Raw genomic sequence first — 21558 nt, 5'->3', positions numbered from 1 at the left:
TCCAGCCACCAGAGGGCAGTGGCAGGTGGCCAATCAGCCATAACACCCCACACCTGTTGTATAAAGATTCACTAGAAGCAGTCTGAATTGCTGGTTCTTTGGAACTACAAAGAGAGTCTGGCTTGTAATTTTGGTATCTGTCTGTTCATCTCTTCTCTGTTTCGAAGGGGGGGTCCTGTAAGGGTTGGCATGGGTGCCAACCTCACTCCGGCCACCAGAGGGCAGCAGCAGGTGGCCAATCAGCCATGACACCCCACACCTGGTGACAGGTCTATAAAGACTCACTAGAAGCAGTCTCACATGTTAGAGAATCTGGCTGGTAATTTTGGTATCTGTCTGTTCATCTCTTCTCTGTTTTCTCAGAAGGCTGAGAGGTCGTGCCCTCCCCTTCTTTTTCTCTGTTTTTTTAAAAGGCTGAGTGGTCTCACACTCTTTCCTCTACTGTTTTTGTGTTTTCTTCATTTGGGAGCTACCCACCAAACCTCAATGTTTCTCGAGGTAGCCAGTCTCCCCTGGCATCCCTTGTTATCCCCTTCCTGCTCAAACTTTTCCAGAAAATGGGTGGGTTTGTGTGGTGTATTGCTTTTAACACCCATTTCACGTTTTCCACCCAGTTTTTTTACGTTTACATCATACCTTTTTTTTTTTTTTCTGTTCCACTCCTTGACTGCTTGGCACTTGGGTCCACTCAATTATGCTGGCAGCTCACCCAGTAGGATTTCTGAATAACATCCAGGAATTGCAAGTTCCAACCTCACTGGGGGCTACCATTACAGAAAGAACCAGCCTCAGCATGGACCCAGCTGAGGAGTCTAATGAGGATCAGTTGAGAGTGGCCTTAACTGCTCAGGGAGCTGCCATAGGCAGACATGAGCAGGCCTTGCAGCAGATCTTGACCCAACTGCAGGGTCTGTCAGAGACTTTAGCCGAGGCCACCCTTGGGGCCCCTACGGCAAGCCAACCCCAGCAGCCAGGGCCTTCAGTTAATGCCCCCGAGCCGGGCCCTAGGGTAGAACCCAACTTGCCTGCTCCTGAGCGGTACTCAGGAGAACCAGGAGGGTGTCATGGGTTTCTCCTTGAGTGTTCTCTCATCTTTGAACAACAACCATCACGGTTCACATCTGAATGGGCTAAGGTGGCCTATATTATGACCCTTCTTTTGGCTCGAGCCCTTGCTTGGGCCACTCCGGTATGGAAGAACCAACCTGAGGTGTGTTCCTCCCTTTCACTGTTCATGGTCGAATGTGCACTCCACTGCACATTCAACCACCCAGCAGAGGGCAGAGAGGTGGGCTCTTGTCTTTTGCACCTACGGCAAGGAAGGCGTCCAGTAGCTGATTGCGCAATTGAGTTTAGCACACTGGCTGCTGACAGCAGGTGGAACATAGCTGCTCTGCTCGTTGCATTCCAGCAGGGATTGACTGAGGAGCTGAAAGACGAGTTGGCCCTCCGGGACTGTCCTGCCTCCCTGGACAGTCTTATAGATCTCGCTGTAAGTGTTGACAACACGCTGCGAGACCACAAGAGACATAAGGAAACCACTGGTCTCCTCAATCCACGTCGAGTAGCTCCTCCAGTCTCATCGATAGAACCTGAAACCCCAGCAAATACAGTTGGGCCATGCTCGTCTCTCCCATATACGGGGTGGTCGCTGCTTGTACTGTGGGCAGACAGGGCAGGATTGCTCAAAATGTCCCCAGCCGCAGAGAAACAAATAGGTCCATCGGGCTCTGGGGGAACCCGGGCAGACCATTCATGTTCCCCTCGCACATCTGGTGTATTGCTCCATACAGCCCTACCATGGGGGACCTCAGAGAGACACCTTAGGGCTTTTGCTCCTAAGCCCAGCTCCTTCCACCCCATTGCTCATTTGATATGGCCATTGAACTACTCCTGAATACAAGTCCACCCTGGGGTAGACTCTTCTTTGTCCAGGCCAGAAAGAAAAGAAATGGAATAATACATACAGGAGGCCCTGGCCTTAGGGTTTATAAGGCCATCAACCTCCCCAGCAGGAGCTGGCTTCTTCTTTGTAGGGAAGAAGGACCGTGGCCTCCGTCCATGTACTGACTACAGAGGTCTCATTAAGATCACAGTCAAGGATCGGACTGGACCTGCGCAGTGCCTATAACCTGGTTCGCATAAGGTGTGGTGATGAGTGGAAGACAGCCTTCATCACCCCGTCGGGCCACTATGAATATTTAGCAATGCCCTTCAGGCTCATGAATGCCCCATCTGTCTTCCAAAGACTCATCAACAAGGTTTTAAGGGAAGCCATTGACCAATATGTGTTTGTCTATCTGGATGACATTTTAATATATAGTTGAACAGTAGATGAACACGTCACCCATGTCAGACGGATTCTCCAGCTGATGCTGGAGAACCATCTTTTTGTAAAGCTGGAGAAATCCCAGTTCCATACCCAGTCTGTCTCCTTCTTAGGCTTTGTGGTTGCTCACAACCGCTTGGAGATGGATCCTGGTCACCTCAGAGCTGTGGCGAACTGGCCCAGGCCGATGTCACTTTGCTTGGTCCTACGATTCCTGGGTATTGCAAAATTCTTTCGCAGGTTCATCAAGAATTTCTGCTCTGTGGCTGCGCCTTTGACCACCTTAACTTGTAAGACATCTGGCCAATTTCAGTGGACCACAGAGGCCCAGGAGGCATTCGAGGAGATCAAGCGATGCTTGACAACAGCTCTGGTTCTCCAGTTACCACAGGAAGCTTCTCCCACCGTCTCATTCCTGCGGAACGTAATTATGACATGGGTAACAGAGAACTGTAAGCAGTGGAACTGGCATTAGAGGAGTGGAGGCACTGGCTAGAGGGGGCCAAACATACCTACTTGGTCTGGACAGACCATAAAAATCTAACTTGCATCCAGGCCAGGCGTTTAAACTCTTGACAGGTTGTCATACCAGCCAGGTGCCCTCTCTCGCCAGTGGGAGGACCCCCTGTTGACCGGGTGCTGCAGACCATAATTCCAGAGTCCTGTATTGTGGCACCTGTCCATTGGGGAGTAGAAGATGCGGTTATCCAGGCATCATGCACTGAGCCTGACCCAGAAGGTGGCCCTCCAGGGAGGCTCTGCCCCCACTGCAGTCCTTACTTCCCTATTTACAGCTCATCCTGGGGTAACCCGAACACTAGAGCATTCATTGCAGCCTGCGAGGTTTGTGCTCGCAATAAGGACCCATGAACCAAACCGACTGTACTTCTACATCCCTTGCCCATTCTATCTCGTCCATAGTCTCATGTCTCCCTTGACTTCATTACTGGATTACCCTAATCTAAGGGGAACACAGTGATCCTGGTGGTGGTTGACCATTTCTCAAAAGCATGCCACTTCATCACACTGCAAAAACTGCCATCAGCTAGGGAGACAGCTCTTTTCCTCAAGCATGTCATGAGATTGCATGGGTTGCCCAGGGATGTGGTATCTGACAGAGGTCCACAATTTGCCAGTCGGTTTTGGAAAGCCTTCTGTCACAACCTTGGGGCTGATGTAAGTCTGTCGTCTGGATTTCATCCAGAATCTAACAGGCAAACAGAATGGGTCAACCAAGACCTAGAGAGGACCCTACGATGCTTGGTCTCAGCCAGACCCACTTCCTGGTCTGATCAATTACTATGGGCGGAGGTGGCACATAACACTCTATGGCACTCGTCTCTGGCTATGCCCCCTTTTGAGTGCCAGAGTGGTTACGCTCCGGCTATGTTCCCAGAACAGGAGGTGGATGCTGGAGTCCCAACAGCCCAACGGTTTGTCAGGCAGTGCCGGAAAGCCAGGTGAGCTATCTAGGCTGCTGTCACCTCCCAGAAATGCTGACAAAAGACGGTGTCCTGCACCTTTCGTCCGGGGCTGTCAGCGAAGGACCCCCCATCTCGAGTCGTTGCCAGCAAATTAGCACCTCATTACCTCGGACCTTTCAAGATTGTGCACAGAGTTAACCCAGTTTCCTACCACCTGGCCTTGCCTCCCTCTTTGAGGGTCAATACCACCTTCCACGTGGTCCTGTCTTGAGTCTGTGCTCTGCTCCACCAGAGCTCCTGACCCATCAGGTCCCTGTATGGTAAGTGGTGGCCCTGCTTACACAGTCCGATGCCTGCTTGATGCTCAGCGTGTGCGGGTTCATATGCAAATTCTGGTGGATTGGGAGGGCTACAATCCAGAAGAATGGTCTTGGGTTCCTGCTCACCGTATTTTGGACCCTGACTTGATCCAAGCTTTTTGGCAGGGCTCTGCCACTGGGTTGGGGACGTTGGGAGCCGCCCCTCGAAGGGGGGGTCCTCACTCCGGCCACCAGAGAGCAGCAGCAGGTGGCCAATCAGCCATGACACCCCACACCTGGTGACAGGTCTATAAAGACTCACTCGAAGCAGTCTCACATGTTAGAGAATCTGGTTGGTAATTTTGGTATTTGTCTGTTCATCTCTTCTCTGTTTTCCCAGAAGGCTAGGGGTTCTTCCTTTGTTTTCCCCTTCCCGCTCAAACTTTTCCTGAAAATGGTTGGCTTTGTGCGGTGTATTGCTTTTTCCATCCGTTTTACATTTTCCACCCAGTTTACGTATTCTGGCAGCTCAGCTTCTCGGTTTCTATGACTCTGACTCTGACACGCCCTTTTGGCCGTGTTACTGTTTCCTATGTGGTGCCATTAAGCCCACTTGGGAGGTAGCCGTTCTCTGATTGGCTACTGGGTTTGGGAAGTACACATGACTGTCTCAAGTTTCCCAAAGAATATGTTTAACTCTGCTCCGGACAAAATATTTATACATTTATATACGATGTATTAACTCGTAATATCTTATTGAATGTTAACATATTGAGTATACTGATGTAGTTACACAAACTATTCTAGTTATTATAGAGTAATTAACCTTCTGGAGTGTTAACCAACGAATGGTTTCCAACAATCTCAGTTTGGGTACTGGTTACCAAACGTTGGGATGTGACGACCACTGGCCACTAAGTATTACTCATCGTAGGCTTAAGGCCACAGATCCCATTCACGCTGTCACAAATAAAAGGTTTGCTAGGGCACAAGTAGTGGATGTCTTTGGTGAGTGTGCACATGAACAAATTAGGCACCAAGTATAGATCAGGGTTATCATCTTGGTATGCTAAAAGAGGTGTTGTCTTTACTCAAACATAGGCAGAATCCTGCCAAGATCAACATCTTTCAATCAGTAGATTTTTTCTGGCGCCATTATGGGAAGGTTAATAATGAATGCTAATTCTCTGTCTTGGGGAATGACATAAATTGGGATGGCACTACCTAAGGTATAAGCTAGGTGGGCCTGGAGATCAGTGACTATTTCTTGAATTGCTGTAGACAGAATCTCCTGTACTAAGGATAGAGGAACCAGATAGGGGGGAATCCTCCCCATAGCTAAGCTGTCCACAGAGGAGCTGATTTCTTGTAGCATATCAGACAATAGCATATTCACTACTGAAAGCAAAGACTTAACCGTCTGGAGAGTTTTGTTCAAAGCGACACTGTGAGCATTGAGTACCACGACGGTGCCTTCTAGGGTTTGCCCAGTTGTTTGCAGGTGTTGTTGCTGCTTGTTTAATTGGGTTTTAATTTTTGGAATTTCAGCCTACAATTCCCCTACTTGACGTTTGACAGTGGCTAAGTTGACAGCGTTGACGGTGGACATTCCAAGGCTCAGTACTGATCCCACAGTTGCAGCTGCCATTAGCAATCCCCCTATGAAACATTTAGGTCATTTATTAAAACCACTTAATTCTGATTGCATTACTGTAAACTTTTGTGGAGCATATGAGTTACATCAGCTTCTGCATGGCTGATAGCTTCCTCAGTCCATCTAGCTCCATTCCTCAGTCCATAGCTGGCCAGTTTGCAAAGCGGTTATAGGTAGGTTTTTCCTACATACTTCGGCGGGATTCAACCGTACAAATACTCTCTGGGTATGTAGTTGACAGTTAGTGATTTGCAATCCTGGCTGGTCTTTCAGGATTATTCCAGAGTCAGGACTTGGTTCAATCACTTCAGGAAGTAAGCCGGTTCCTAGGGAGCTGATGATCAGGAGAATGAGCAGCGGGGCCATCCTACCGGGAAAAATGCTCATGATTAGATTTGAGTAATTACGACGAGTCACTTTTAGAAAAATTTACCGCTATACCCCACTTTTGATAAAGGTTTTATATCTACGATAAACACAAATAATTAACAATGAGGGACTAGGGTCTTGCTAGGGTCCTGAGTGTCCTCAGCCTGGCTAGAAGCTTGTTACCTGCTGAAGAGTGAGAGGTAGAGGGGAAGAGAGATAGCGCAACTAAGGTTGGGAGTAGGAGGCTGTAGCTGGTTGTTAACCAACACCCTTCTTGCCTTTGGTTCTTTTGTTTTATGACCTAACACAAACATTAGTGTCCCCTACAGGACCAATGGGGGTTTTGTGTGGACTGAATTGGTTGCAGTGGACCCATCTGAGATCAGTACTGCCCTGACCTTTGTTGATTTTAATCTGGTACACAACATCATATTATGCTTTGCAACCTTCTGCACATTTTTCCAGCTTCTGCTGGGCAAATGTAAAAGTGGCTTTGAGGTGTTTCCGCAAATCCTCCATATACTGATGAGTGGTGTAGGCTACTGCTATGCTAGATTCACCTGGCTGATATAACTTTCATCAACTCAAAGAGTGAGACCCCGACTGTATCATGTAGTGCCGCACATATGGCCATCAGTACAAGGGGTAGCTTGACATCCCAGTCTCGCTGGTTTGCTTACTACATACTTTTTCAGTATGCTAACAACAGTTGACTCGCTCTACCATACCTCCAAGTCAAAGCTTTGAGAAGCCATTAGCCAGGAGGCTAATCGAGCATTAGTCACTATACCCTCTCGAATTTGTTGGCTGTTCAGGAAAGCGACTGGCTGAGGGTGAGTTTCAACAATCACCTTCTGACCACCTAGATAGCTGGAGAAATGTTTGACTGCCCACACTGTTGCTAGTAATGCTTTTTCGCAGTCACAATATTTGTGTTCAGCAGCCAGCATAGTTTTACTAGCAGAGGCTATGACATGTTTGTCTTGGTCATGTAATTGATACAGACCGGAGTTGAGACAGTGGTCAGAAAATCCCACTTCTAGGTAGAATTCTTTGCTAGGATAGGCAAGGCATGGGGCTGTGCACAGTTTTGATTTCAGTGCTTGCATGCCGTGTTCCTGGGCTTCGACCCAGGTGAATTGGGTATCCTTTTTTAGTAGGTCATAAAGTGGACAGGCTAGGTCCTCATAGATTTCAATGAACTGGTGTGTGTAGTTGCATACCCCTAAGAAACTACGGAGTTCCTTAAGATTGGTTGGTGCTGCAAGGTCTGTTACCCCTTGCACTTGACTCACTTGTGGTTCAACACCAACGAGTAGACCGACGTAATTCACCTTTGTTCTGCACCACCGACATTTGGTGAGTGATGTTTTCGCACCTGATGTCATGAGCTGGTCAAGAACATGATCAATCTCTTCAATATGTGGCTGTGAGGGGTGATTACGCATGAAGATGACATCCACATTTATCAGGGTGCCTCGCTCGTGGGTATCAGGGCATGCTTTGTTCAAGAAAATGTTGAACTCTTCTGGTGAGTTGGCGTACCTGAAGGGGCAGAGAGTGAATGTATACTGTCGGTTCGCGAAGGTGAAAGCTAGCTTGTGTCCAGATTCCAGAGGCTACATCGATGGTGGAAAATTATTTAGTGTTTCAGACTGAGGGAAGTTCTTGCTCTAATTGTGACATCGCCACCGATACAATGGAACCTGTTGATTAAGTTTCCTATAATCAATGGTCAGTTGCCATTTACCATTGGGTTTTATGACAGGCCATAATGGTACAGAGTATGTGCTGTTGCAGGGTCGAATGATGCCCTTTTCCAGCAAGTCATCAATGATTTCCTGTACCGGTCCATATGATGCCAGCGGGATTTTGTATTGGCGGACAAACGTGGGTGGTGGTCCTGGACAAGTGGGAATGCGCACTGAGTGAATGTCAGTGAGACCACAGTCCATGGAATCTTTGGCAAAAGATTTTTGATATTTACGAAGCACACCACAGAGTTTCTCGCGTTCTTCTTTGCTTTGGAGTGCATCGGCTTCCTTGAGAACTTGTTCAACTTGAATCATATATTCAGAGTCAGATAGTTCTTTAGGATTGTGGTGACTCAAAGTGCCCCCAAAGTGGGATGGTTCCCAGGATGATTCCAGGGATGAGTCCAAAGAAAGGACCATGACCGTCATTTGATTATCATCAGCTAAATCTATTCCGCAAATGGCATCTTTGCTCATGTCCAGAGCCGAGAAGAGAGCATCGGCTCATGTTGGTTCAGTATAGTACACCTTTGGTTCTGGGTGCTCAAGGACTCAGGCATTGGTCCTATAATAGGGATTTGCCATGCAAAATCATGGAATTTTGTACTGACCAACCAACCCAAAGGAGATGAATGAGGAATCGTTAAGGGATGAGCGGTTTCATTTCGTACGAACAGATAGGTGGATCTTGCTCGTGTTTCCACCAAAGGTGTGACCAAGCGGATGGGTACATTTGCGGTGTTCGCAGGCACCACAAGGGAACCTTGGTTAGTAACCTGACATACCTCATGAATAGTTTGTCCTGAGCCAAGGTTGCTGGTATCTGAGGACAAGTTTTCTGTTGAAATTTCAGTCAAGAACCTTCAGTCAAGCACATTACTGAGGGTGTCTACATGGACATCAAGGCGCACCAAGAAATCACTTCCAATGTAAGTGTCATGTGGCAAGCTAGGGATGACCAAGAAGTAATGGGTGAATACCCTTTTCAGTGGGTGACATTACTTTTGACTTTGGGTCGAGAAGAAAGTGACAAGGACTGCTCACCAAAGGAATATTTGGCTGAGTGAGGCACAGGGTCTCAAAGAGTGTTCTGCTTATGGCGGACTTGTCAATCCACAGAAGCAGAACTGCATTGTCAACGTGATGCTCTTGTACTGTGAGGCCGTTCATGATGGGAAGGCCAGGAGTATCTGTTGTGGAAGGCGTAGCAAAAGTGCAAAGAAACGTGCTCCGCTGTTCTAACATGGCAGTAGCAGGCCAAGAAGAGATTGTGGTCTCTGGTGTGGCCACCATGAGCTCAATTTCCTCCTCCTCAATGTGAGAGGTCGGACTTGGTGGACCTCCTACCGATTCAGGTTAGATTTCGAGGTGGCAACACTGAGCTTCCCGGTGGTGTGGGGTGCAGATGGGCAAAGGCTCATGATCTTTGACCTTTTGAAGTCAATCAGTGGTTCAAATTGGTTAAGGAGGTCTTTGCCGATGAGGAAGGGAATTGTTTCAAGAGGAGACACGTGAACTGGATGCACCAAAGTCATCGGTCCGATGGCTAAGTGTATTAACGCCATGGATTGAATTGTGAGGCCTGCATGTGAGTACGGCTGAATTTTAAGAGCACAGTCTTGGAGCTGTAGCTCACGATTCTCACATCAAGCAATAGCTCAAATCTGGTGGAACAAGGTGGAAAACAATAGAGTGACATCTGATGCAGTGTCCAGCAGGGCCTCATGCATTAAACTTCCTTCCACAATGGTGGACAAGTAGAACTTATGTGCAACTCCTTTTTCAGTTAAATTTCCAATTAACTGTTGGACAGGTGTCAGAAGGGTCATCTGGCATTAAACCTTTACTGCCATCTAACAGAACAACCAAGACAGCACTTGATGGTGTTTGATAGTCACCCCCTTGTACCATTTTGTTCTCAGTAGTTGTCTGGGTCACAAGGACATCGCACTATACACTGGAAGATGGAGCTTCGCTTGTCACCCTGCTCACATCTTTCTACAACTTTCTATCATTTCTGGGGTTTTAGAGGATGACTCTAAGTCAGATTGCACAGAGTTGATAGAGAGAATGTCAGGTTTTTTCTTTTTCTCTTTACAAATCATTGCAAGCATTCTGCGGATTTCCTAGTTCATTGCCATTGGACTTGTCTTTGACATGATTTTCTTTATTTTGATACCAGTATTTCTCCTTCTTTTCTTTAGTAGAATCAGAAGGCTGGTTCTGAGCTGTTTGCTTTTATCACTTAGGGGGATATGCTGGTTTTCCGTGGCCCGCACCATGGTTTTCTGCAGGGTAATAGTCACAACCATATCCAGACCTGTCCCGAGGGTTCCAGAAATATTTGCCTCGATTCCTGTCTGACCTGCGAGGAGGGTAGCATTTGTAGTGTTGTGAGGGAGAGGATCTTTCGGGCCCTCTCTGGACCACAGCGTCTGTGAAGGATCTTGGTGGATCAGCATGGGTGTGCTACTCCAACTCTAAAGGTGGTATTGACATTTAGGACTAGGGGTATTTCAGGCCGTTTATTTGCATTTTGTTGGGATTTTAGGAAACCTCTAAGAGCTAAGTCATGCAACTGTCTGCTAGACAGGGTACAAGGGCAAGCTGAGACTCCCAGCTGACTAGTGTGGGGATGGAGGTTTTGGATAAATAATGATTTAAAATTTTACTTTTCCTCCATTCCGGAGTCATTTCTAGGTCCGAGATATGCCTGCCTGAGTCTGTTATAATACTGCTGAGGGGATTCCTGGCGTTGCTGTTTTACATTCAAGGCAGCGGCCAGTCCTGTCTGTGACAGGTAATTGGAGAATTCTTCCTCCAATGCTTGGCAAAGCACTTCATGTCGCGCTTTCACATAATCTTGCTGGCGTTCAATGAAGTTACTGGCGTCTCGGCTAAAGTTCAGTTTAATCACATAAAGTTTGTCATCTACTGTGATTCCGGGGAACCATTGCAGATAGAAATCAATACCTTTCAGATAAGAAAAGATATCATTAGCACCATCTGGTTTGGGATCAAAGCGTGTTATATTGCATGCAATTTTGCCCAGGTCCTTGTATGAGGGGCCAGGAGAGTGTAGAGTCTGAGGGGGCCAGGCACTGGTTTGCAGTGCACTGGGTCTAGCAGGTTGTTGGAATGCACGGCTGACAGGAAATGCAGGGGCAGGCGCAATACCTGTTGATACCAGAGGAGGTGCTGTAGCAGCTCTAAAGTTTATGGTCCCTGATCCTCACTGTCTTCCTGCTAATCCTGTCTTTCAGTAGCCACACTAGGTGGCACATTAGGAGTGACATATGGCAGGGTGTTCCCTTCAGCCATTTTTTGCTGAAGCTGACTTAATTCTGCCTCCACCTTTTCCCGCTGTCACCGTGACACATCAAGTTCATGTTCACTGGCCCTGAGCTGTACTATAGCTAGGATGGCTTTTTGACCTAATGCCTCAGTTAGGGGCTTGCCCTTGAGTATGTCTGTTAAGTGGTCATCTACCCATTTGGCCTCCATGTGTTCATGACTGACCTGTGAGGCTTTTTGCACTATTTCTGTGAGTCTGGGTATCACATCACTGCATGGCTGGCTGGTCAGGACAGAGAATGCCTCATCCCATAAGTTATCTCCATGTACTTCCGAGGGAGAAGTCCCTTCTGCCATGTTAGCTGTGCCAAACTGTGTGTTGTACTTTAATTCTATTTAACTAGGATTGATCTTGTTAATCCTTTTTAAATTCACCTGAATTAAAATCACCTGCACTAAGTACCTTAAGGACAAATGCTAGTCTGTATGGTGTTCAAGTTCTAAAAGGAAGACTGCTAGTGGGAGAGTGAGGAGGGAAAGTTACGGGAAAGCACGGGAAAATACACCCTTCAATTCACGCTAGTTATGAAGTGGTTTCCCTGTAATTGTGCACTTTAACCACGAGAGGGAGATAGGCTTCCTCTGTCTTGGGGGTGTTTTGAATTTCCCCCCTCGGTTTAGCTTCTCCCCCTGAAAGGAGAGGGAGAGCCACATGATTGTATGCCAATCATCACTGAGGTCTGTTCACCAAGGTCAGACCTCATTGATGAGCCCCTCCCTAACCCAGATGTTGTCTACTATGTGGATGGATCAGCATCAAAAGATGAAACAGGTATTAATAGAGTAGGATATGCAGTTGTGTCAGATCATGAAACTGTACAAAGTGCACCACTTCCAAGCTCCTATTCTGCACAGGCGTCAGACCTGGTAGCCCTGACCAAAGCATGTGAGTTGGCAGCATATAAATCAGTAACAGTGTACACTGATTCAAGGTATGCTTGGGGTGTGGCCACAGATTTTGGGTGCATTTGGAAACAAAGAAAATTTTTGACAAGTTCAGGTAAGCACATAAAACATCATGAACTGATTGCCTCTTTGCTTGAGGGACAACATTTCTCCTGATTTTATGCCGGAATTTATTCAAGAACCTTAAGAGTGTGTGGAAATCTTTACAACGGCCGCGCTGACGCTGCTCGGCCTCGCAAGGAGACGCTGGAGGCACAGACGAAGGGGCAGACGCGCGGGCGCGCTCGTGCGTCTCAGTCGGCGCGGGCCTCGCACACCTCTAACATCATTATTCCTCTCCAACCTCCGATCTCTCAGCAACAAAACTGAGGAACTACTCCTGCTCCACCGGACCAACAAGGACTTCTCCTCTGCTTCTGCCCTCTGCTTCACGGAGACCTGGTTGAACGAGCTGATCCCGGACAGTGCGCTGGACGTACCGGGCTTCCAGCTACTGAGAGCGGACAGAGACGTGGAACGTAGCGGGAAGAGTAGGGGAGGAGGAATCTGCTTCTACATCAACGAGCGCTGGTGCAGAGACACTACAGTATTGTTAACATCATGCTCTCCTCATCTGGAGTCTCTCTTCATTAACTGTCGGCCGTTTTACTCTCCCAGAGAATTCAGTTCCTTCATTCTGGCCGGCGTGTACATTAGGCCGAGCGTGTGCACCAGCGACGCGCAGAGACAACTGGCCGAACAGATAATGGAACTAGAGAGAGATCATCCAGACTCGCTGCTGATCATTCTGGGGGACTTTAACAGCGCTAACCTCACGAAGGAGATGCCCAAATACAGGCAACATATCGCGTGCGCTACACGTGAAGGCAACACACTAGACAAATGCTACACAAGTATCAAGAATGCCTATCGCGCTGTTGCGCGCGCCGCTCTCGGGCTCTCCGATCACAGCCTCGTTCACCTCATTCCCACGTACCGGCAGAAACTCAAAACCAACAAGCTGGCCATTACAACAGTGAAGAGGTGGACCAGTGGAGACATAAAGAAGCTGCAGGGCTGCTTCGAATCCACAAACTGGGCTGTGTTTGAGGAGGCGACAGATGGACTGGACGAATACACAGACGCTGTGACGTCATATATAAGCTTCTGTGAAGACAGCTGTATTTCAACTAGAACACGTGTTAAACACAGTAACAGCAAACCCTGGTTTTCTATAGAACTGAAACAGCTTAGGCGAGAGAAGGAGGCCGCATTCAGGAGTGGAGACAGAGCTGTCTACAAAAAAACCAAGTACAGATTGGAGAAAGGGGTTAAAGCAGCGAAAAGAAAGTTCTCAGAGCAGCTGAATAACCACATCACAGCTAACGACCCATCGTCAGCCTGGAACAGTCTTCAGCTTCTCACTGGCTACAAGGTGAGAAATACCCCCCTCCACCTGAACGACCGTCAGCTCACCAACGACCTGAATGAGTTCTTCTGCAGATTTCAAACAATAGACAATCAGCAGACTCTCTCACCCCATCATCAACCCCCCTCCTCCCCCACACTGGCTCTCACACCTCCACCCCCAGCTTGTCTCACCATCAGCCTGCAGGACGTCCACAGACTCTTCAGCAGACAGAAGGTGAAGAAAGCCCCGGGACCTGATTCAGTCTCTCCATCCATCCTAAAACACTGCTGTGACCAACTAGCACCAGTCTTCACCAGCATCTTCAACAGATCACTGGAGCTCCGTTGTGTTCCAGCCTGCTTCAAGACCTCCACCATCATTCCAGTCCCCAAGAAATCCATCATCACTGAATTTAATGATTACAGACCTGTCGCCCTGACATCTGTGGTCATGAAGGTCTTTGAACGCCTGGTCTTAACCCACCTAAAGACCATTACAGACCCCCTGCTGGACACCCTGCAGTTTGCATACAGAGCAAACAGATCTGTTGATGATGTGGTCAACCTAACTCTCCACTTCATCCTTCAGCATCTGGACAGCCCTGGAACCTACGCTCAGGTTCTGTTTGTTGACTTTAGCTCGGCTTTCAACACCGTTGTGCCACAGCTACTTCAAAGCAAACTGTCCCAGCTGTCAGTGCCGGACTCCATGCGTCAGTGGATTGCAAACTTCCTCACAGACAGAAGACAGTATGTGCGGCTTGGGAAACACACCTCAGACCTTCGAACACTCAGCACTGGAGTTCCACAAGGGTGTGTTCTTTCACCCCTTCTCTTCAGCCTTTACACCAACGACTGTGTCTCCAAGGAACCAGCTGTAAAGCTCCTGAAGTTTGCAGAAGATTCCACTCTGGTGGGCCTCATAGCCAATAGTGATGAGTCTGCTTACAGAAAGGGGGTTGGTCAGCTGGTGTCCTGGTGCAGTGACAACCACTTGCTGCTGAACACAGACAAGACTGTAGAGATGGTGGTGGATTTCCGACGCAACCCACCCCCTGTATCCCCCCTCTACATCAATGGCACCGCAATTTCCACTGTAGAGTCACTCAAGTTCCTGGGCACCACCATATCCAGGGACCTGAAGTGGGAGTGGAACACCATCTCCATCACCAAGAAAGCTCAGCAGAGAATGTTCTTCTTGAGACAGCTCAAGAAATTTGACCAGCCACAGACCCTGATGATCCAGTTCTACACAGCGATCATCGAGTCCATCATCACCTCATCCATAACCACCTGGTTTGGTTCCTCTACCTCACAAGAAAGAGCCAGGCTCCAGCGCATCATCAGATCAGCAGAGAAGATCATTGGATGTAACCTGCCAACGCTTCAGGAGATCCACAGCAGCAGGGTGAGGAAACGCGCTGACAAAATTACGCTTGACCCCTCACATCCTGGACATCACCTCTTCCAGACTCTCCCTTCTGGTAGAAGACTAAGGACCATCAAAACCAGCACAACACGACATGCTAACAGCTTCTTTCCCAGAGCTGTAGCTCTCCTCAACCACAGTGAACACCTCTGAGTCTCCAAACCACTGAACTAAACCGACTGGACTTAACTGCACTGAACAGGACACTTTACTCACTTGCACTTTGCTATTTTGCACAGCTGTACAGAAGTTCTATTTCTGTAACTCCTACAACAATATATAATATAACCTACTTCAGGAATATTTGGAAACATTTATATTCATACTCATATCTGCACAGTATAGATTTTATACTTTATGTTGTCTAATTTATGTCTTAACGCTCTTTTTTTTCTAGTACTTAACTGTATTCTTTAGTTTATTTATTGTTTATTGTACCTCTTTTAGAGTTATGTTTGTTAACAGTCTGTGTTACATGTCATACATGTGTTGCTGTCACCAAGACAAATTCTTAGTATGTTTAACATACCTGGCGAAATAAAGAGATTCTGATTCTGATTCTATATGAGCTCTTTGGAGTGAGCACACCTTTTAATTAACCCCACATCACCCTTAGATTTAGCCCACAGTGTTTCAGGGATCCCAGCTAGCTCCTCCTCAAAAGGGTGTTCCAGCTGAGGTGTCCGAAAGTCCCATTGATGTTCTGATACCAGCTGCACTGCTCGGTGCACGAGCATAGTACAGCCCAGAGGTTTTCTCCATGCCTTGTAATGGGCACAGTATTTAACCGCCAGTGTGGTCCCAGGTTCCCATTGGGAACTCTGGGTGACTCTGAACATCCATGGCCACACCTCCTTCCATTGAGCTGAGGTGGATGCCTTTCCCAATGAAATGTGGGGTACTGACTCATCCACATAAAAAAATGCATTTTGTTTAGAATTTAGCGAGACACTGGCAGCCACCCACTCCTCACTCCAAAAGAGAAGAGTGCTGTGGAGGGTTTCGTCAGGAGAGTCTCATTCCAGGAATTCTTTTTCAAATTCCTGGTTAGGCCCTTCATGCACATACGAAGTACAGTGAAGCTGGTCAAAACACATGTAATCTGGAAACTCGGTCACAGCCTGGGCCTGCCAAAGCAGGTGTTCAGCTGGGTCCGAGGTTCCCTTTATCAGCTGCCAGCTGCATACAAGGGGGTGTGGGCATTATATTGTACTAATTGAAGATCACTCATCTCCATTTGAACTCTTTCTGGGGTGCTAGTCAATACACATCCCAATTTGCACATTAAATCTCGTGCTATTAAGTTTATAGGGCATACATTGGACATTAGAAAGGAATGAGTGATCTGTCTGTATGCTATATTACACTGTACAGGTATGGAATATTTCTCTACAGTAACATGCCCCCCTGCCCCGAGGGTATTTACAGTTTTCCCTGACAGGGGCAGTTTAAATTGTTTAGTCTGAATCACAGAACATGCAGCTCCTGAGTGTACCAAAAACTTTAATGACTTGCCATGTACGTTTATTGTAATTAGCGGGAGCCCAAAAGGGGTGGAGCTCAACTGTTTAGCATATAAAGAATAATTATGATTAATTACTTTCCCATCAGGTGACTTCTGGCCAGTTTCTATCTATTCAGGAGAAGTCAGTCCCCATTTTCCACATCAGGATTCATCTCAGTTCATGAGTGATTGGCATAAAGGACTGACAGAAGCTGAGTATCTGTTCTGAGAATCGTTGTCCCCCCACCTCTCTGTGATTAGGCAGGGACTTGGCCACTTCAGTCAGGTCGTCCTCTGTCCAGTATCTATGGACCAGTATAGGGTGCTCTGGTCCAGATACTGTGACCAGTGGGAGCTGAATGGTCTTCTCATACCACCGATACTTTGGTGATGACATGGCTGGTCCTTCATAAAAGCAGATTCTCTCCTCTCCTGTCTGTCCCGAGATCTGGTGCGCTGAGAGTGCCTTTTTAAAGGCATGCAACCTTTTTACACTTAAAGTTCCCAACTCAGGAAACCCATAACAATTGATCCATATTTCCATATATTTCAAGGAAGCTTTACCATATTGTTTCTCATATTTAAAAACATAGCTTTTTAAAAGCTATCCAAGTCCAAGTTGAAGTCATGTGGGCCCATTTACTACTATGGGATCTCATAATCAGTTTTCTCAAAGACCTTTTACTTCAGTGTAATTTAGTTCACTTAGTGCAATAAGGACCTCACACGGTTTTCAATACACACACTTTGTTCTCGCGAAACCCAGAGGCCTCTGTGTTATTCTAGCACACGTCTAATACTAGAAAACCAATTTCAAGGGATGGTCTGCCCCATGCGGCTATACCGTCGTATACCAAACTGTCCCAGACAGCCCTGTTATGCCTAACAGTTCTATAGTTCTGCTGAGATACTATGAAAACTGAAGGGGAAAAAAATTTTTTGTTTTTTAGTCGGATGACGGGTCCTCGGGTGCATCAGGGAAAGAGCCCACTTTTCAGCGGTACTTTCCCGTTCAAGCAGTGTTCCCTCCTGATTCAGGGTTTTCTCCTGAAGAGTGTCCTCCCAGCGGCTCTGTTCCTTCTGCATGCGAGGGGTATAGTCATCCTGTTCGTGATGCCAAGTTTGTCATGGAAATTATCAGCTAATAAGAAATGAGACTGAAGGTGGTCTTTGAGTAACTTTTATTGAGAGCAGCTAAAAGCATCCACTAACGCTCTGCTCTGCCCCGCTCTGCTTTGAGACAGAGAACAAAAAAAAACCTTTTTTCTTAGCTGAGCCACATATCAAGGAGAAAAAGATAATAGTTAGAAACAAAGTTCTAGGAACCAGCTACATCTCGTGCTCATTAAAAAAAAGAAAAATGTCCTTGATACCGTGGATGCAGGAGTGTAGCTCTTTCAAGCTGCACTCCTATGTACTCCCATCAAATTCCTTTTCTACTAAAACAGTGAGTTGGTGAAAGAGTCTAAAGACAGAATAATACAACTTACATTTCATAAAACAGCTCATCTTTATATAAAACAAAGACCTTTACTAATCATCAATGATTGCTACTAATTACTACTAAATACTAATGATTACTACTAAATACTAGTGATTCAATGAGCACGTTTGTAAAAGAAACACACACATTTAAAATTTTCCCTTCACAGCTATCACCTTAGACTACCGAAGAAAAAAAGAAACAATTTTTTTACAGTTAAGTTAAAAAAAAAAAAAAAAAAAAAAAAAAGAGCAGTACTGTCTGTGCTGGCTGTGTTACTCCCTTGTGAATAGTTTGTTGTGGCTTAATGACTTAGCTGTGCATAGCAACAGATGGTGATACACAAGCTGGAATTATATACCACAGATTGCAATGTGAGTGCAGATGGAAGTTTATTGGATTATACTGGGTTATCACCATTAAAGGTACAATTAACACCATTAAAGGTATTTTGGGTGTCTGCTGCTCTGTTGTCCCCTACAAGTCCCATGGGGTTTTGGCGAGTTTCCATCTGGCTGTGATGAACCCCTTTGAAGCACCTGCTGATTTTTATCTACTTTAATCATGGGGACCCAGTGAATTGCGGCTCTGATTAATTTTGCCAACTGTCCCTATCCTGATGTGTGCTGTATACCAATTTATGGACTAAGTAATGTTTTCCTTTAGTCTCATTTTGTTTTGCACTTGGGAATTGAGTAGGATCACAGGGGATGTTCTTGTGGTTACCCTGGTTTGTCAGATCTTTTAGTTTTTTATCTCTTTCCGGAGGCCATGTGACGTCTGAATATGAGTTAAGAGAAAGAACTGTTACTGTCTGGACAGTCATTTGTTCATCATGAGCTGCGCTTCTCTGGCTGGTGGCATCCTTTGCCATTGTTGGAGTGGGAAATGTGCTGATGTTCCCAGTGGGCCTGGTGTTTAGATGACTGCACTGAGTTTCAAAGTTATGTTAGTGGGAGCTGGGCAGATCCTCAAACCTGTGCCCAGATCCTCAAACACTTGAAGTCAATCAGTGGCTCAAGCCTGTTGAGCAGGTCCTTGCCAATAACGAAAGGAATGTTATCAATAGGGGATAAATTTGCTGGTTGTAAAGTTAGAATATCATGAAAAAATTGATTTATTTCAGTAGTTCCATTCAAAAAGTGAAACTGGTATATTAAACTCATTCATTACATACAGACTGATATATTTGAAGTGTTTATCCATCCATCCATTATCTGTAACCGCTTATCCAATTTTAGGGTCGCGGGGGGTCCAGAGCCTACCTGGAATCATTGGGCGCAAGGCGGGAATACACCCTGGAGGGGACGCCAGTCCTTCACAGGGCAACACTGACACACACACACATTCACTCACACACTCACACCTACGGACACTTTCGAGTCGCCAATCCACCTGCAACGTGTGTTTTTGGAATGTGGGAGGAAACCGGAGCACCCGGAGGAAACCCACGCGGATACGGGGAGAACACACCAACTCCTCTTGAAGTGTTTATTTCTTTTAATTTGATGATTATAACTGACAACTAATGACAACCCCAAATTCAGTATCTCAGAAAAGTAGAATATTGTGAAAAGGTTCAATATTGAAGACACCTGGTGCCACACTCTTCACAGAGCTCTGTGTCCAAGCACATTAATAGAGAGGCGACGGTAAGGAAAAGATGTGGTAAAAAAAAGTGTACAAGCAATAGGGATAACCGCACCATGGAGAGGATTGTGAAACAAAACACATTCAAAAATGTGGGGGAGATTCAGAAAGACTGGACTGCAGCTGGAGTCAGTGCTTCAAGAGCCACCACACACAGATGTATGCAAGACATGGGTTTCAGCTTCATGTTCCTTGTGTGAAGCCACTCTTGAACAAGAGACAGCGTCAGAAGTGTCTCACCCCTGGGCTAAAGAGAAAAAGGACTGGACTGCTGCTGAGTGGTCTATATTTATGTTCTCAGATGAAAGTATTTCATTTGGAAATCAAGGTCCCAGAAGAGAGGACAGGCACAGAATACATACTGCTTGAGGTCCAGTGTAAAGTTTCCACAGTCAGTGATGGTTTGGAGTGCCATGTCATCTGCTGGTGTTGGTCCACTGTGTTTTCCGAGGTCCAAGGTCAACACAGCCATCTACCAGGACGTTTTAGAGCACTTCATGCTTCCTGCTGCTGACCAACTTTATGGAGATGCAGATTTCATATTCCAAAAGGACTTGACACCTGCACACAGTGCCAAAACTACCAGTACCTGGTTTAAGGAACATGGTCTCCCTGTTCTTAATTGGCCAGCAAACTTGCCTGACCTTAATCCCATAGAACATCTATGAGGTATTGTGAAGAGGTAATATGCCAGACCCAACAATGCAGACAACCTGGAGGCCACTATCAGAGCAACCTGGGCTCTCATAAGACCTGAGCAGTGCCACAGACTGATCGACTCCATGCCACACCGCATTGCTGCAGTAATTCAGGCTAAAGGAGCCCCAACTAAGTATTGAGTGCAGTACATGCTCATACTTTTCATGTTCATACTTTTCAGTTGACCCGCATTTCTAAAAATCCTTTTTTTTCTATTGGTCTTAAGTGATATTCTAATTTTCTGAGATACTAATTTGGGGTTTTCATAAGATGCCGGGTATAATCATCAAATTAAAAGAAATAAACATATGTATATCATACATATATATATACAAATATATCAGTCTGTGTGTAATGAATGAGTATAATATACAAGCTTCACTTTTTGAATGGAATTACAGGAATAAATCTACTTCTTCATGATATTGTCATTTTATGACCAACACCTGTACATGTACATGGTGAACCAGACTGATGGGCCCTATAGTTATGAGCACTCTTGCCATAGACTTTATAGTGATACCAGGGAACAGTTTTTTAGCTGCAATTTCCATTTGTATGCTGCAGCCCACACTTCATAGAAGTGTGTGGATAGCATAACAGTGATATCTGATGCAGTGTCCAAGAGAGCTTCTTGTACAGACTTCTTTTCCAGGACTGTGGTCAATTGTAGTTTAAGAGCAACCCCTTTTCTTTTAAATGACCCAGGAACTGTGGGACAGGTGGATCACCTTGAACAACCATGACATTAGAGGAGTCTGATTTTCACCCCCCTGATTAAGTTGGTCAGATTTGACAGTCTGAGTTGAGTTGCAGGGGTCCTTGGGATATGCTCAGTTTCATCTGAGGTGTCTGAGAAGGGGTCAGCTGTCTGACACTCCTCTTTATACAGATGTAAAATCACCTGTTCAGCGGTTTCTGGAATTTCTGTGCTAATTTGAGGTAATTCTGATTTATTTTCAGTGCCAAAGCCATCACACCAGTTCTCTACACTGTTCTTGTAAGTTGAGTTAGGAAAGTAGATTTGAGATGTAGCGCGGGCCGGATACCATGATTCAGCTCTAGTGGCTGAAAAAAAACTATTTTCAAACTCTCTTTGTAGGCGTGTCAAAGTGTCTATTTCATGTTGTTCTTTAGCTTCATTCAGCTGGCTTTAGGAGGCCTATCCTGTTGCTAGTGTAGCCATTTGGCTGGCTACCTTGATTAAGGCCTTGTCTTTAGGCTCCTCCATTAAGTGGAGGACCATCAACTGTGACATCAAATTTGCCATGCGAGAGGAGGGCTCAGCACCATGGATCATTGCTGTATATTCTGA

The 21558-nt window shown here is 46.2% G+C and overlaps 1 protein-coding gene across 1 annotated transcript in view; it reads left to right on the top strand.

The window, feature by feature from the left end:
* Window positions 1-21558, top strand: part of LOC136679069 (otogelin-like) — a 509929-nt gene that overhangs the window by 50929 nt on the left and 437442 nt on the right. The gene's annotated exons all lie outside the window — the stretch shown is intronic.

Source organism: Hoplias malabaricus, chromosome Y (genome assembly GCF_029633855.1).
Source record: "Hoplias malabaricus isolate fHopMal1 chromosome Y, fHopMal1.hap1, whole genome shotgun sequence".
Taxonomy (NCBI): Eukaryota; Metazoa; Chordata; class Actinopteri; order Characiformes; family Erythrinidae; genus Hoplias; species Hoplias malabaricus.
This window is presented reverse-complemented; position numbering and strand designations above follow the sequence as displayed.